This window comes from Halichoerus grypus, chromosome 6 (assembly GCF_964656455.1).
Source record: "Halichoerus grypus chromosome 6, mHalGry1.hap1.1, whole genome shotgun sequence".
Lineage (NCBI taxonomy): Eukaryota > Metazoa > Chordata > Mammalia > Carnivora > Phocidae > Halichoerus > Halichoerus grypus.
The window spans coordinates 162,834,088-162,850,211 of NC_135717.1; the positions used below are offsets into that span (position 1 = coordinate 162,834,088).

The 16,124-nt window shown below is 41.0% G+C and overlaps 1 long non-coding RNA gene across 1 annotated transcript in view; it reads right to left on the minus strand.

Annotated features, from left to right (window-relative positions):
* Positions 1 to 1,086: 1,086 nt before the first annotated feature.
* The window catches only part of LOC144382167 (uncharacterized), a 35,868-nt gene continuing 20,830 nt past the window's right edge, over positions 1,087 to 16,124 (minus strand). Inside the window, exon 4 of the long non-coding RNA XR_013448607.1 lies at positions 1,087 to 1,114. This is a non-coding gene — a long non-coding RNA (uncharacterized LOC144382167). The remainder of the gene's footprint in view (positions 1,115 to 16,124) is intronic.

A 16,124-nucleotide genomic window follows, 5' to 3' on the forward strand; every position in this document is an offset into this window, starting at 1 on the left:
AAAGAAAAGATCAGTAAAAGGTGGGGAGAGAGGGGCAGAATGGGCAGGGCAGAAGCAGGAAGACCAGTTAAGAGGCTTCTCCAATGATCCAGGGGAAAGAAGATGATGAGTTTTGTGTCTTACTTATGTTAGTTAAACAGACATTAACACTACAGCCATCTGAAAAATACACTGTTTAAGAAAAGTTCTGGGGAGTAACTTTTGAAGATAAATCAACTTCATATTTTAAGAATGAAAAATAAACTCCTGATATTTGGTTATTTTAAAAGAATTTCCTGTGCACGTGCAAAATGCCCAGCTTTTATTCTCTAATAAGACATGCAGAGTCTATTATTATAGCCTTGATGTTTAACTTACCATCAAAGGGAGCAGGCCAAAATGGCCAGATCTCAAGTTCAAGAATGTTAAACACTGTTCACAATATGCTCCAGAATTAAAATGCTTTGTTTAATACTAAAGATCATGGTTCACAAAAGACATACTTTTTCTTCCAGAAATAGGATAAGTTATATGGGGGTCATCGAGACAATATCCCAAAGGTAGTATGACATTCTAGAGGCAAAGAAACCACATGGGGTCTGAAGTCCAGGGCCTGACTTCTAAACCTAGTTCTGCCTTGTACTAGCTGTGGGGCCTTGGACAAGTTACTCAATTGCTCTGGGATTGAATGTATTCACCTAATTATCACTGATAATAGTGCCTGGCACTTTGCATGTGGATCAGGGTGGAGAACTTTATGATTTTCATTTTAGCAAGGGAGGCTGCTATTGAGCTGCCAAATGCCTGTATTTCTAATTGGGAAGATAACAAGTCATTTTCCAGGAAATCATTTTGTTCTTGGAAGACTCCTTCAAAGGCCCCTTTTGGTTATGTGGATGTAGGATGAGAAGAGCCCTATTGCTCTGGAGAAGGGCTCAAGAGGACAGTTTCTTGGCTTAGAAAAGGCCACTCCTTCCCAGTCTCTTCCAATTTTGCATGAGGGCAAAGGGGACCCCTGGGAGAGGGCTGAAGGGTCTGACTCCTTCTCTTTGTAGGTTCCACCACTAGAACCTCTCTGATGGGCGGAGGTGGACTTGACTGAGGTCAGCTGGCAGGAGAGGATCTTCCCAGGGGCCTGGGAAGGGGAAACAATACACATGTTTGTTATTATCATAGAGTAAACATCAATAATCACTAACATTTGAACTGCTTTACAGTTAGCAAGGCATTGTCACATGTATTAATATCACCTTCACAATAGCATGGTTTGGCCTGACTTCCCAGAATGAGGAAGCCATGTCTCCACTCCCAGTACACCTAAGAAAAATTCCCTTGGGATTCCATCCAAGAAAAGCTCTAGTAGATATCCAGCATCTGTGGATTCAGATACTTGAATAGCAGCCTCTCCTCCTTACATCTTGGCCTTAAATCCTTTCTGAAGTCCCTTTCTTCCCCTTTTCATCACCAACCATTCGTTCTCTCCCCCATCTATAATTCTGAGTCCCATCAGTTGAACATGTGTCTCACTTTTCCCCTAGCTTTTGGTGTCTTAGTCTACCTCCTGGCTTCTACTTTTATCTCTACTCTTTAGCTTGATGTTGCATATTTACATCCTTCCACGTCCCTCTCTGCCAACTCAACCTGGCCCTCAACACCTTCCCTTGGTACATTGCCCCATAAGTAGCTCCCCACACTTCCAGGGATGGAACCTGGGCAGCAAACTCCATCTGGCAGATGATGAACCTGTCCAGATCCATACAACCAACCCAACTGTGTCACCCCAATGTCACCCCAGCTCTCAGAACCTCCCACACCTGTACCTTCACTCTTTTCCCCACACCAGTTCACCTTTCACTTATAAGAACATTAGCAACATTCCAAACATGCAATGCATTTATCAAAACATGGAGTGTTTCATTCAATAGAATAGGATTTCATCACACTTTTTTCCTGGGGTGATACCCTGCCCCACCCCACAATCATGGCTAGTGTGGTTCTTTTTAAGGTGATTAGGGAGCAGCAGTATTAAGGCCATTCATCCTAACCCAAATCAGAACTGTTGGACCAATGAGACATAGCTGCAAAAAGGCCAGTGGGTAGCCTGAGCAAAAGAAATAGCCTCAGGGGGCCAGAATCTGCCAAAGAGCTGACCAGTGAAATCTAAATTGGCAACAAGGTCCAGTCCCCATTTCAAAGGGGAAATTAAAACCAGGCTTTCTGGGAGGGCAGGCGCTCATCAGAAGGGAGGTGATACCTGTAACCAAGGAAACGTGCAAACACCAAATTTTCCTTTCTCCTCTTCTCCTCCCCAGTGGCCAACTTCCAAGCAGGCCTCCTACACTCATATATCTCAGAAAGAGGTGTCAAGAGAGGATGAAGACATCTCATCATTCCCTGAGAAAATCCGAAAGGTTTAGGATGCTCCCACCAAAGAAAAGAAAATAAGATAAAGGAAAATCACTATAGTTGTTTATATCAGCAAAAAGACTTTATAATAAATATAGAAACCATTTAAGTCTTCCCAGACTGAGGTCATGAAGACCCTTCTAGAAGGATTAGAAATTCAAAATAAAGTTATATAAAAATAATCAAGAATATTGTACATTTATGTAGACCACTGCAGTGTGCAGAGTCTTTTTACATACATTACTATCTTGTGAGGTAGATCTCACTGCGTCCATTTGCAGGGGGAGAAAATAAGGCCCAAACAGTTTAAGTGGCTTGTCCAAGGTCTGGCATATGGCCCAGAGCTTCATGAATGAACACTGCTCATGTCAGAACTGATCTTGGTTGAAAGTTTCTGAATCCAAGTTCAGTTTCTTGCTGTCCTGCTCCATCCTAGCTATACTGAATTCCTATAGGAGCTTTGTTCTTCTATCCAACAATTCAGTGAATCCTCAGTGAGGCCCTACTTTGTGACAGGCCCTGTGTGAAGCATTAAATCCAGCAGTGAGGGAGGCTCCAATCCTCACAGAGCTCACCCCCAAGTGGTGGGGGTAAGGGCAGGGGATAGACTGCAAGAAGAAACAGGTAAACGAGATAATTTCAGATTGTGACAAATGCTCTGAAGAAAACAGGGTGATGTATTAGGGGGTAACTAAGCAAAGGTGCATGTGGGAGTTATTTATGGAGCACCTCTGAAGGGTTGCTATTGAGCATCATGGCTCCACATATACATACAACAATGTCCTATTAATCAACTTTTCTGATATCTGTGAGTTTCAATTTAAGCATACTTTCAGAGAGCTTAGATTCCTAACCATTTGGGTAGAAATGTTTAATAAATATTGTGTACTTCACTGCTTTTTTAAGCCATCAAGTGAGGTCTAGAGGGCTATCAGCTCTGCATTCAGTGGTCACAATGAATGATTATTTTCTTATTTCCTTTTGTCTATCAACTTTCTTTTCTTTTTTAGAGAGAAAGAGAGAATGCACAAGTGGAGGTGGGGAGGGGCAAAGGGAAAGAGAGAGAGAGGGTCTTAAGCAGGCTCCATCCCAGCACAGGGCCTCATGTGGGACTTGATCTCACAGCCCTAAGATTATGACCTGAGCTGAAATCAAGAGTCAGACACTTAACCCACTGAGCCATCCAGGCACCCCATGTCAACTTTCATTTCTTAGTGAAGTAGCTCAGTAGAGCCAGCCTCATATGTCTAATCAGTTTTGAGCTGTGACCTAGAAGGAACTAACTGCTGATGCATTAAAGTCAATAGTGTTTGGTAAAACTGTTTTCAATTACTTCTGAGAAGGGGATGGAGGACAAACAGAGTGGCAGGAGTAAATCCTTTCTTGAGCAAATTACTGAAGAGCACACAATGAGTTAATAACAGAACCAAGACTATAACACAGCATCCACCAAGTTCAGGGCTCTTTCTAATCTAGACCACAGGAATCTGCTCAGTCTTGTTTGCATCCATAAAAAGAATGGTCCTAAATGATCTAACTTTTTTCTGGCTTTACAACTCCATGATGGAGAACTTTCAGTTCCAGTCAAGATGGAGTAACAGAAACTGATTCACCCCCCTATCAGAAACAACCAAAATCACGAGACAAAATACATCAAACAATGCTTTTCAAGACAATGGGCATTAAACAATGAAGACTAGATAGAAAACAAACAAGGTGAGCCAATGGTTTTCTTAGCTTACTGTCTTAAAAGAACTTCTGGACCTTGGGGCAGGGAGGGGAAACCCAGGCAGTACCCAGTGAATTTCCTGAGTTGAAGACACAGAGCTAAGAATCCAGGGAGGCTGAGGAGACCAGGACAGGGCAGAGTTCTGGGGAGGAACAAGAACTCCAGAGATCTGCAGAGGGCTCTCCTTAAGTATTCAGCAGACGCCTGTATAGGCATGTGGGAAAATTACACGAGGCCAGGAAAAGAACCACCCAAAAGGATTAGAGGGAATAGCATAGTGCATTCACACAAAGCAGGGAGGAGTGTCTATTCCCGAGTCAAACTGGAAAACTTCATAAATCACAGGGATTTGGGTGGAGTGTTTAGAAGGGTCTTGCTTCAGGAGGAAGAAATAGCATAGTTAGCCCTAGACTAAATGTCACCCTAGTCCCACCTAATAAGCTTAAAAGGAACTTCTGAAAGGACAAGACTATTTTCAAGTAACTTAACTGTGTCCCAGAAAAAAGCTCAAGAATATTCATAAGAATATAAAAATATCCAGCAATCAAGAAGGTAAAAGTAACAATGTCTGGCATTCAATCAAAGATTAGCAGGCATGAAGAGGCAGGAAAATTTGATGCATAATGAGGAGAATGATTAATCAATTGATGCAAACTTAGAACTGACATTGATGCTAGAGTTAGCAAATAACTTCAAGTGTTCTACTATACATATAACTGAAGACCTGAAGGAGGCTGGGTGGAGGGAAGTTAGAACAAAAATACATATATATTGGAAAAAATAATAGCCCAAATGCTCTGAATTTGATGAGAATTATAAATCCACAGATCCAAGAAGTTCCATTAAATATAAGAAATATCAAAGAGAATAGATCAAGACACATCATAATGAAATTGCTCAAAACCAGTAAATATAGAAAATATGAATATAATAAAATATGAAAAAATATGAATATGAAAAATGGCCAGGGCTAAAATATGAAAAGTGGCCAGGGTAAAAGATATTTATATACAGTGGAACAAAGAAAAGGTTTATCGGATTTACAGAAACAGTAAAGTGAGAAGTGAGAATACAGTAGAACAACATACCTAAAATTTTAAAAGGGAAAAAAAAAGTATCAACCTAGAATCCTTTCCCCACCACAAAAATCTTCCAAAAACAAAGTTGAATACAATGGAATATTATTGGGCAATAAAGAGGGATAAAGTACTGGGTAGATGAACCTTGAAAACATGCTAAGTGTAAGAAACCAGTGACAAAAGAACATGTATTCTACGACGCATTTCTATGAAATGTCCAGAACAGGCAAATCTATAGAGACAAAAAGTAGATGAGTGGTTACCAGGGGTTGAAAGGGTCAAGGGGAGGGTGGAATTGAGAGTGACTGTGAATGGGTATAGGCTATTTCACGGGGTGATGAAAATATGCTCTAAAATTAGGTTATAGTGATGGCTGCTGCATCATTCTGTGACTACACTCACCACCATTGAATTATATGCTCTACATGAGTGAAGTGTGTGGTATGTGAATAATATCTCAATAAAGATGTTTTTTAAAAGGCAAAATAAAAACTTCTGAAGATATATAAAAGATGAAAGAATTCATCACCAACAGAGCTACACTCCAATAAATGTTAAAGGAAGTCCTTTTTCAGACAGAAGGAAAATGATACCAGAGGGAAATATGGATGCCCACCAAGGAATGAGCTACACTGTGAACAGTTTCCCACGTCCGTAGTCTTCTACAGTTAAATACTTAATCATGGCACCATTTCCATCCTAAGGATCCACCATCATTACTTAAACCTGATGAGAGGAGTGGGGCTGGGATCCAACACACAGTGAGGAACTGACCTTATATTGAGGAAAGACACTTCTTCCACTGTAACAGGAAGAAAGGATACGTGCAGATACCAGTATGTTACAAAGGAAGTTTTTTCTTCTTTTTTTCCTTGGATCATAAGGTAAGAGGAAGCATGGAATGGCAAAAACGAACAAATAAATAAATAAATAAATGTAGTCATACCTTCCTTTCTAGAGTCAAGTTTAAAGAAAACACAGTAATAGCTTGTAAGGATGTTTGTGGGTAAACCTAACCTGGAGGCTTAGAATCATGAATAAATACAAAAGAAAAGTGTCCTGCTCGAGACTGCAGATAGAATGGGATTTGATGTAAGCCATTATTTAGAAGAGTTCAAACAGGTAAATCATCTCATTGTATCTAAGGCATTCACATATGTTTAAGTGGAGGAGACTAGCAGGCACCACCTTAACCAAGTGATCAAGGTTAACATCACCAGTCATAAGACAGAGCAACATCACAAACCCCCGGAGAAAGGCATATTACTTCTTTGGTATTCTCACCAAAATGAACCACTTCAATCTAATTATGTGAAAACATCAGACAATTAAATTGAGAGAGAGTCTTAAAAAAATAACCGGAAGTACTCTTCATAAATGTCAAGGTCATAAAAGACAAGGAAAAACTGAGAATCTGCCATAGGCTAGAAGAGATTAAAGAGACATGACAACTAAATGCAGTATGGGATCCTGGATTTAATTCTGAAAGAGAATTCTGGGAAAATTGGTCAAATTTATGTTAGATCTGTATTTTAAGTTAATAGTTTTATTTCAAGGCTAATTTCTTGGTTTTGAGCATTGCACTATGGAAGTAATGTATCTACGTTAGGAAAAGTTGAGCGAAGAATATACTGGAACTCTGTAATACTTTTGCAACTTTTGTATAAATAAAAAATAATTGCTATTTAAAAAGTTTTTAAAACTGTATTATTTATCAGGTAATCAGATGGTTAGCAAGTTCAGTCATCTGGAATAGACCTGGAGTCCTAAGATGAAATGAACAGGGCTCTAAGCATAAGAAAATTAGCCATCACAGCCCATGCAATGATAATACAACCTTCCAGGTTGTTGTGGGACCTAAACTAGATCATGAATGTGTAACATGCTTAAGATGGCCAAAGTAGGTTCTCAATAAGTTGTAGATTATCTTCCCTAATGCAGGCAGCCCTTGCCCAAAATGTATCAAGTTCACAGTGTATTAAGAAGTGAAAACCTAGGTTGTTTGCATTTCTTCCACAAATATTTAGTGAGCACTTACTAACAATTTCACTCCTTTCAACCACCTTTACATGTGTTTGCAAGAAGTTTTAATTCCAGATCTGTTAAACCAAGACTCAGTAAACTTTTTCTGTAAAGGGCCGGAGAGTAAATATTTTAGTCTTCTCAAGCCATACGGTCTCTGTCTTAACTATTCCACTCTGCTGTAGTAGCACAAAAAAACACATGAGTAGATATGATTGTATTCCAATAATACTTTGTTTATAAAAAAAAAAAGATGGTCGACCAAAGTTGGCCCATGGATTATAGTTTGCCGACCTCGGTCTTAAAAATTCAAGAAATAATGTGAATATTTCACCAGCCTAATACAGAAGAAGATAAGCTCATCCAAGATTTCAAAATGAACTTCTCCAGAATAAAACAAAACTAGAAAATAATTTAGTTCTCAAACTAGGTCATCTATAATGGACATGTGATTCAGAATTTCACATTTTCAGTTGAACATTTGCTTTAGAAAGGTTTTTTTTTTTTTTACATACACAAATATTTATGATGACTCAAGCTTTAAACTATCAAGCAAAATCATGCATGCAACCAGAAGTTAGCCTCCAGAGGCCTCCCTGACCCTTGACCCTTTTTTGGATTGCAGTCAGCATCTGTGACTGGTCTTTGGTCTTAGATATTATGCTTTAAATGCAGTTCAGTAAAGCCACAATTACAGATTCCAAATGAGCATTATCATCATTGCTTTTGAAAGGGGTTGTTTTAGAGAGTGTGGAATGGCCCTGGAAATGAAGGGAGAAGGCAACAAATAGCAATCTGGAGACTAAGTTGCCTTTGCTTTGGGGAGGAGAGCCATTTCTGAAATCTGCCTGGATGACACGAGTTAGCCTGAGTTACCTGTCCAGAAAGAGTCTGGAATGTTCTTGCCTCAGGAAACAATGGGACCACCTTCCTACTGTCCACACCACGACGCTTGCAGTAGAAGCTTGACTGTGTTGCCACCTCTGTCAGGTAGTCACTGCTTCTCTGAACCTCAATTTCATTCAAGCAAGTAATTTATCATGATATTAAATTTTTACTTCACTTTGGACACCATGCATTTAATAAAAGAAGCAACTTTCACTGCAGTGTGGAGACGTAATACAATTTTCTTAAGTATCTACTCCCAGGGTATATTCTAAGTATTAAGGCCCCATCCCATTTGCAGATTTACAACTGAAACCTTCCCAGATGTAATGGAAACTTTATTCTGAGGTACAAGTACAAGATTAAGTAGACATCCATTTCAGAGTATTCAAAAACAAAGAACACCAACCATGCGTTGTATATTAAGTTTAGATCTGGACATCACACATGAAGAAGACTTTAGAACTGAGTTTCATAATGTAAACTATTTTGCAAGATTTTAGTAATTCCATGGTGTATCAGTTAAGGATGTATTTGACTGCATTTCACAAAAAGCCAACTATCAGTGGCTTAAACAAAGAGAGTGTTTTTTTGTTTGCTTGCTTGTTTGCTTGTTTTTAAGTAGGCTCCACGCCCAGTGTGGAGCCCAATGTGGGACTTCAACTCACGACCCTGAGATCAAGACCTGAGCTGAGATCAAGAGTTGGATGCTCAACTGCCTGAACCACTCAGGCACCCCAAGAGAGTGTTGTTTTTATTTCATATGAAAAGGATTCCAAAGTAGCAGGTGACACAAGAAAATATGCTTCAGTTTAGTGATGTCACCATAAATTCAGGATCCTTCTTTCTTTCCACTCAGATAGACTTAGGTCTGTTGGCTTCTTACCTCAAGGTGACAAGTTGGCTGCTGTAGCCCCAGACATCACATCTACATTCCAAGTAGGAAGAATAAGGAGGCTAAGGAAAATGTCCTGTAATGGCTTTCTCCTTTTATAGGTGAAGGAAAAACTATCCTGGAGACCTCCAACAACCCTGACACCCCTGTAAAGACTTCCATTTGCATTCTATTGGACATTTATGAGCTACATGGCTATTCCTAGAAGTAGAAAAGCCAGGACCGTGAATGTTTCGGCTCTCCAACTACTATAATAGAGGTAGCAAGAAAGAAAGGGGTGGATGGGTGTCAGATTAGCCAACCCAACTTGTCTACCACAACACATTTATGTATATACATATTCTTGCATTTCTATTTTTTGTGTTCTCCTATTTGTTAATAATGAAAGTACTTCTTTTATTCTTAAAAAAGTAATTTTTAAAAGTTTATTGTTATGTTAACTCGATTGTTATTAGAGTCATCACATCTAACCCAATAAAAATGTTGGTGTCTAAATAAATGTATTTAATTTCTAATCACCCTTCCAATATAGCACGAGCTGGCAAACAATGACATAGGCCAAATCAGCCTACCACCTGTTGCTGTAAATAAAATTTTACTGGAACACAGCCACACTTATACATTTATTATTATCTATGGCTGCTTTTGTGCCACTACAGAAGAGCTGAGGAGTTACAATAAAGATCATGTGACCTGCACACCTCAAATACTTACTGTCTGGCCCTCTACAGAAAAGGTTTGCCAACCCTTGATTGATAGGATATGCCCTAGAAGAAGATAGCTCATCCTGCAGAATTTCAGGCTCCTCTTGAATGTCTTCAGGACTGAATGGATTTTTTTTTTTTAAATGAAAACAACATTCCTATATGGTCCTGGTGATACCAGCACTGCCAGCTACAGAGACTGATCTAGTCCCCATATCTACACAGGGCCACAGGTTTGCCTTTGCATTAAATGAGCTCTTTCTAGGGGAACCCTCCTAAACTGTTGGTGGGAATGCAAGCTGGTGCAACCACTCTGGAAAACAGTATGGAGGTTCCTCAAAAAGTTGAAAATAGAGCTACCATACAATCCAGCAATTGCACTACTGGGTATTTACCCCAAAGATACAAATGTAGGGATCCGAAGGGGTACATGCACCCCAATGTTTATAGCAGCAATGTCCACAATAGCCAAACTGTGGAAAGAGCCAAGATGTCCATTGACAGATGAATGGGTAAAGAAGATGTGATATATATATATATATACATACACAATGGAATATTATGCAGCCATCAAAAGGAATGAGATCTTGCCATTTGCAATGACGTGGATAGAACTGGAGGGTGTTATGCTGAGCAAAATAAGTCAATCAGAGAAAGACATGTATCATATGACCTCACTGATATGAGGAATTCTTAATCTCAGGAAACAAACTGAGGGTTGCTGGAGTGGTGGGGGGTGGGAGGGATGGGGAGGCTGGATGATAGACATTGGGGAGGGTATGTGCTATGGTGAGCACTGTGAATTGTGCAAGACTATTGAATCACAGATCTGTACCTCTGAAACAAATAATGCAATATATGTTAAGAAAAAAAAAAGAAGAAGAAGAAGAAGATAGTAGGAGGGGAAGAATGAAGGGGGGGAAATCGGAGGGGGAGACGAACCATGAGAGACGATGGACTCTGAAAAACAAACTGAGGGTTCTAGAGGGGAGGGGGTGGGAGGATGGGTTAGCCTGGTGATGGGTATTAAAGAGGGCACGTTCTGCATGGAGCACTGGGTGTTATACACAAACAATGAATCATGGAACACTGCAACAAAAACTAATGATGTAATGTATGGTGATTAACATAACAATAAAAAAGTAAAAAAAATGAACTCTTTCTAGTTTCCCATTAAAAATATGATATTATGTAAAAGTCACCCACTTGGAGAGAAGAATCATTTAACACATTTCCAGTTCTTCGGTATTTGATTTTTCAAAATGCCAAGCAATGAACTCATTGGCTCATGGATCACCATCATAACTGAACCAATAATAAAGTCATCTTGCTTTTTATATACTTCACAAACAAAAACATTTTAAGAAAAAGTAAATCCCTTCTAAGTCAGGGAAAATAGGACATATCCAAGGAAGCTACACAAAGCTCATTGGAAACTGATTCCATCTCCCTCTGTCTCCCCTGAGAGCAGGATGCATCCACTCCTCTTGCAAGGCCATAATTCATCCTGACAGCCTCTGGGGCTCAATTAATGGCAACCCTTCCCTAATGGAACAGTTAAGGTCTCCAATATAACTGTAGCTGATCTCAAGTTCTGGCTTTGGACAAAAATCCAACAAACTTGGATTTGAATCTTCAGAATGCTGAGACTGCCTTTGCCAACTGCACAAGGTAAAAGCCCAGATGCCCATTGGCCTTCTCCAGTGCCTCCTGTGTGCCCTAGTTTCTGAGCTGCTGACCTCATGGCAGGCTTTGCAATGGGTCAGCAGTTGTGGCTGGCTTGGCCTGCCATCTACTAATTATATAAGCTATACTTACCTATAAAGGATGGGTGGTTTCTTATGAATTTGGCTACTATGATTATAAATTTAATTCCTAAAAGTAGCCTAAAATGTGGGTTCCTCTCTTTTTTTACCCTAGCCCCTACCCTCTACCCAAAACAACACAAATGCATGAACAACAACAAATGCATTGAAGAGGAGAGTGAATCCATTTTCTCTTTTGTTTTCTACTTTGTGCAGTAGCTCGCATCATGTCCTCTGTCCGGGATGCCCAGCTGGCGCTGTGCCTTATTCAGCTGATGGGGAAACTGACAGGTCAAGTGACTTGTGCAAGATTCCAGAGAGAAGTGGCTGGGCCAGGCTTGAGGGCAAGTCTGTCCCACTCCAAAAGCCACCCTGGAACCATTAGATGTCAAACACAAGGAGAAAGAGCCGGCCTATTTAAGGATGGACAGCAGAGCAAAAAGATGGAAAGAACCTGGGTCCTTGATGGGAGATTGAACAGTGAAGATTTGCCCACCTCAATGCTTCTTATTAGACAAGGAAACCAGTGCCTGAGCCTGAAACCACTTTTAGTTGGGTGTTCTACTATTTGTGGCTGAACACATCCCTGACCAATACACCATGTCTGTGCAGGAGCAAATGGTTCCCACTGCTCGCATTGTCCTGCACCTCACCCCTTCCTTAACAGCTCTGGCAAGTGTCTAGACAATTCCACACATCCTTAAGACATAGTTTAAAAGTCACCTCATGTTTCAACTTTGCTTGAAGCCTCTCACGCACAATTAGGGTCTCCTGTCTTGTGTTCCTGCAGCACCTAGTATTTTCTTGGTCGCATTGCACTTTTCACTTTGAGTTGCAAGGACTGTTTTCTGATTTCTGATTTCATGCCTTCCCACAGACTGTAAACTCGCTGAGGACACAGACCATCCTGTATCCTTAATGCCAGGCACTGTGGTAGGTGCCCAATAAATGTGGAAAGAAAGAGGGAGGGAAAGAGACAGGCAGGGAAGGAGGGAAATAAAAAGAAGGAGTGAAGGAAGGGAGAGAGGGAGGAAAACTATAACCCTTTGGAACGGACGTGGCCAGTATTAGTTTGGTGATTAAGAGTATGGGCCCTGGAATCTGATTCCCCAGGTGTAGATATCTGCTCTACCACTTACCAGTGCTATGATTTTGGGCAAGTTATGTAATCTAAGTGATCATATATAATTTAATATCCAAACTTTTGAGCATGGAAGTTGATAGAAGTTGAAGCCCAATGAGAAGCTGGGATAATAAGTGTAAGTTGGGACAGTGTCAGGCCGTCCAGGACAAGTGGTCTCCTTCTGTTTAAACTCCTTGGAGCTCAATTTCTTCATTTATAAAATGATGATAATAATACCTGTTTTATAGGATTGTTTAAGGATTGAGTTAAGTACAGTAGGCAGAGCTTTCGGAACAATGCTTGGGACTTAGTAAGTACTGAATAAATGTTAGTACCCTATTACTGAAGATGTGAAAGCGGAGGATCAGAAAGGTTAAGTGACTTTCCCAAGAACACTCTGCTGGCGAGTGACATGTCAGCCCAAGTTACCAGATTCTAAACTGAGTGATCTTCCATGGACACCTCAGCCACTTCTAGATGAATCCAGACACTCTCTAGATGAATCCAGCCTGCACCCAACACTGACTAAGATCAAGGGTGGGGACTGTCCATGCTCTGGCTGCAAAGGCAAGGGGTAGGGGGCAGTCAGGACGATGGAAGGCTGCCTTTCCCATGCAGCAGCTCCAGGGTTCCTTTTATCCCAGGTCAAATGTTCTTTGTCTCCCAAGAGATAAGCACAAGAAGAAGAGGAGTTTGTAGTCAAATTCCCTGCCAGCCCAGGTTGCTGTCCCCAATCCTCCTCTGCTTCCAACCCACCCCACCTCTCTGTCCCCCATCGCATCACTGCTGAGGCATTTGGCTTTGCTGCTGCGGGTTGCTGATAAGACACAACCTAAAAGCTTCTAGGTATCTAACACCATTACACTGGTCTGATGATATGTGTCTGGACCCTTCTTGTTGGCTTTCATGTAATCAGAGCTTACTTATCCCCTCTCTCCCCTGGATCACAAACCCTCCAAGAACCAGGAGAATATCAAGAGTCTCAATAAATGCTTAGTGATGACTGGGAGATGTTTGTCTCTTGGGAGTTAAGAAAAGGAGCTTTGGATTCAGAGTTGAATTTGTCTTCTGACTCCATCTTTCAAGAGCTATATAACCAGCAGAAGAGCCTCTCCCAGCCTCAATTTCTAATCTAGAGATTACGGTGGTGGTAATAGTAACTGCCTTGCAGACTCAGGATGAAGGATAGAGTTGATGCCAACCGAACCCTTAGCCCATTGCCTGGTATATAAGAAGTGCTCCAAAAAATTTTAGTTTTTTTTGTTATTCTCATCATTCTCACTGTGTCAATGGAAGTTATTATATCAATTAACCCTCTATCTCTGTGCAGCCAGCCTGGCATGACCATGCCCTGGGCCCAGAAAGGCAGTTGTCCTGAATCCATAAAGAAGAGCCAAGAGCCCCAGAGTGCATGACTATGATAGCCTGAAGCTGGAACAGATCAGAAATACCTTAAGAGGATTCAGGACCTAGGGTTGGCCATCTCCAAAGCTTTGTACCTCAATCCTGCCTTCCCAATCAGCCTGATTTATCCAATTCTCTTGTTCTCAACAGCTTCACAATCATTTATAAGGCTACTCATCATTTTGATCAAGGAGCAACTCAATTTAGCCCTCAACACCTGGAGTGGACACTTTCAAGGCTATGCCCAGATTCATTTACATCTGTTCTATACTGGTTTTGTACGTTAATCCCCAGTTTCTGTACGCTTTACTTCTAATTGCTTTTACTTACACCTTTCTTTAGAGAAATACTCCTGAGTCAGTGAGCCAAATTGCCTGAATGTGCAGAGAGCCAGAAGCTCTCAAGGCATTCTAGAGCCAATGGCCACTGGTTGGAGTCGGAAAGCCCAGCTCCCTGGTCTTGAGGCAGGAGGAACTCTCAAGATGTAATTTACACTCCAGAGGTCCCTGCAGGAGTAGGCTGAGCCTGGAACTGTGCCTAAAATTGTACCCTTCATCAACTTTCTCTTCTCCAACCTTCTTTCTTTGTTTCTTTTCTATTTTCTCCTGGGAGCATATCCTTAATAAGTTACTTGTGTATAAATTGCTATCTCAGTATCTACTTCTGGGGAACCTGTCCTGAGACAGCCAGATGAAGGTTACTCCTTGAGACTGTGCATCTTTCAGCAGCCTAGCACACTTGCCCTGCCTGCCCCGGCAGTCTCATAGGGCAGCTATCCTGGACCTCCTCTTCTCTTCCTCACTTGCTCCAGCTCCGCCCTGTTCTCTTCTGATCCTCTACCTGTGGATCTTTCTTTTCTTTATGATTAGAAAAAGAGTAATGGTCACATGCCAAACAGTCAAAAAAGCCAGAATCCAAATCAGATCTGTCTGATTTCACATTCACGCTCTTAACCACTAGGACGCCTACCACTTAAGTTTTGTCTTTGTGGCTCATCTCTGGGATCCTGATTTGAGAATATCTTCCAAAGATTCTTAATTTGGATTCACCTCATGGAACTTCCCCACCTCAAATTCTTTTAAGCCTTTCTATTTCTACTTTCTGATCCTTTAGAACATAATGCCTGGCCCTAACCCATCCAATGTCCCAAAATGGAAGACATAATATCTTGGAGCTTCATTCATTCAAGCACATAGTCTAGAAAATATTTATTGAATGCACTCTCTATATCAGGCTCTATTTGAAACACTAGGGATACATGATTATTGGATTAGGGAAGGATATTAAAGGCTCTTATTCTCTTTCTGGTTTTAATTTCTTTAATGCCTTTTCCCAAACTCCACCAAGAGTTAAAATTGGTATGACATAAAAATAATGGGCTTTGGGGGTGGGAGGTAGAATCTGAGCTTAAAAATACTCCAAGCCAAATACTGACTGTGTGATATTGGATAGATTCATGTAAGGTGACTCTTCGACAGTGGTTCTCAACCTGGATACATCCAGAATTTATTTGGCAATATCTGCAGACATTTTTTTGGTTGTCACAGCTGGGGCATGAACATCCTGCAATGCACAGGACAGTCCCCCACAGCAGAAAACTATTTGGCCCAAAATATCAATAGCGCTGAGGTTGAGAAACTCTGCTTTATAATAGTTCCAAACCCACAAGGCTGATGTAGAAACAAATGAACAACTTGCTCCCACTAAGTGCCAATGCCCCCCCGCCTTCCTTCGTCCTTCTGTAGCACAGAATATAGCCTCAGATCTGGGAGTTTGCTGGGAAGCATTAGGCCTGGCCTAACTCTCTACCTCCCTCACTCCCACCTCAGCCCAAGGGAATTGGCCTAAATTCACAAAACAACTTTCCTCACTTCAAAGGAGATATTCTGTTCTCTTTGCAGTGACAGAGATTAAATAGGTGCTTATCATGCTAGCATATGTTGGGAGGCTCAGGCCTTTTTTCTTGCTCTAAGGAGATGGAGGCCACAAAAAGATCATATAGCAGGCGTAATGGCAACCAGATTTCATCCTCTGCTTTACTGGAAAAGCCAAGCTGCAGGCAGTTGCCTGCATGAAAATGCCCGAGGGATTGA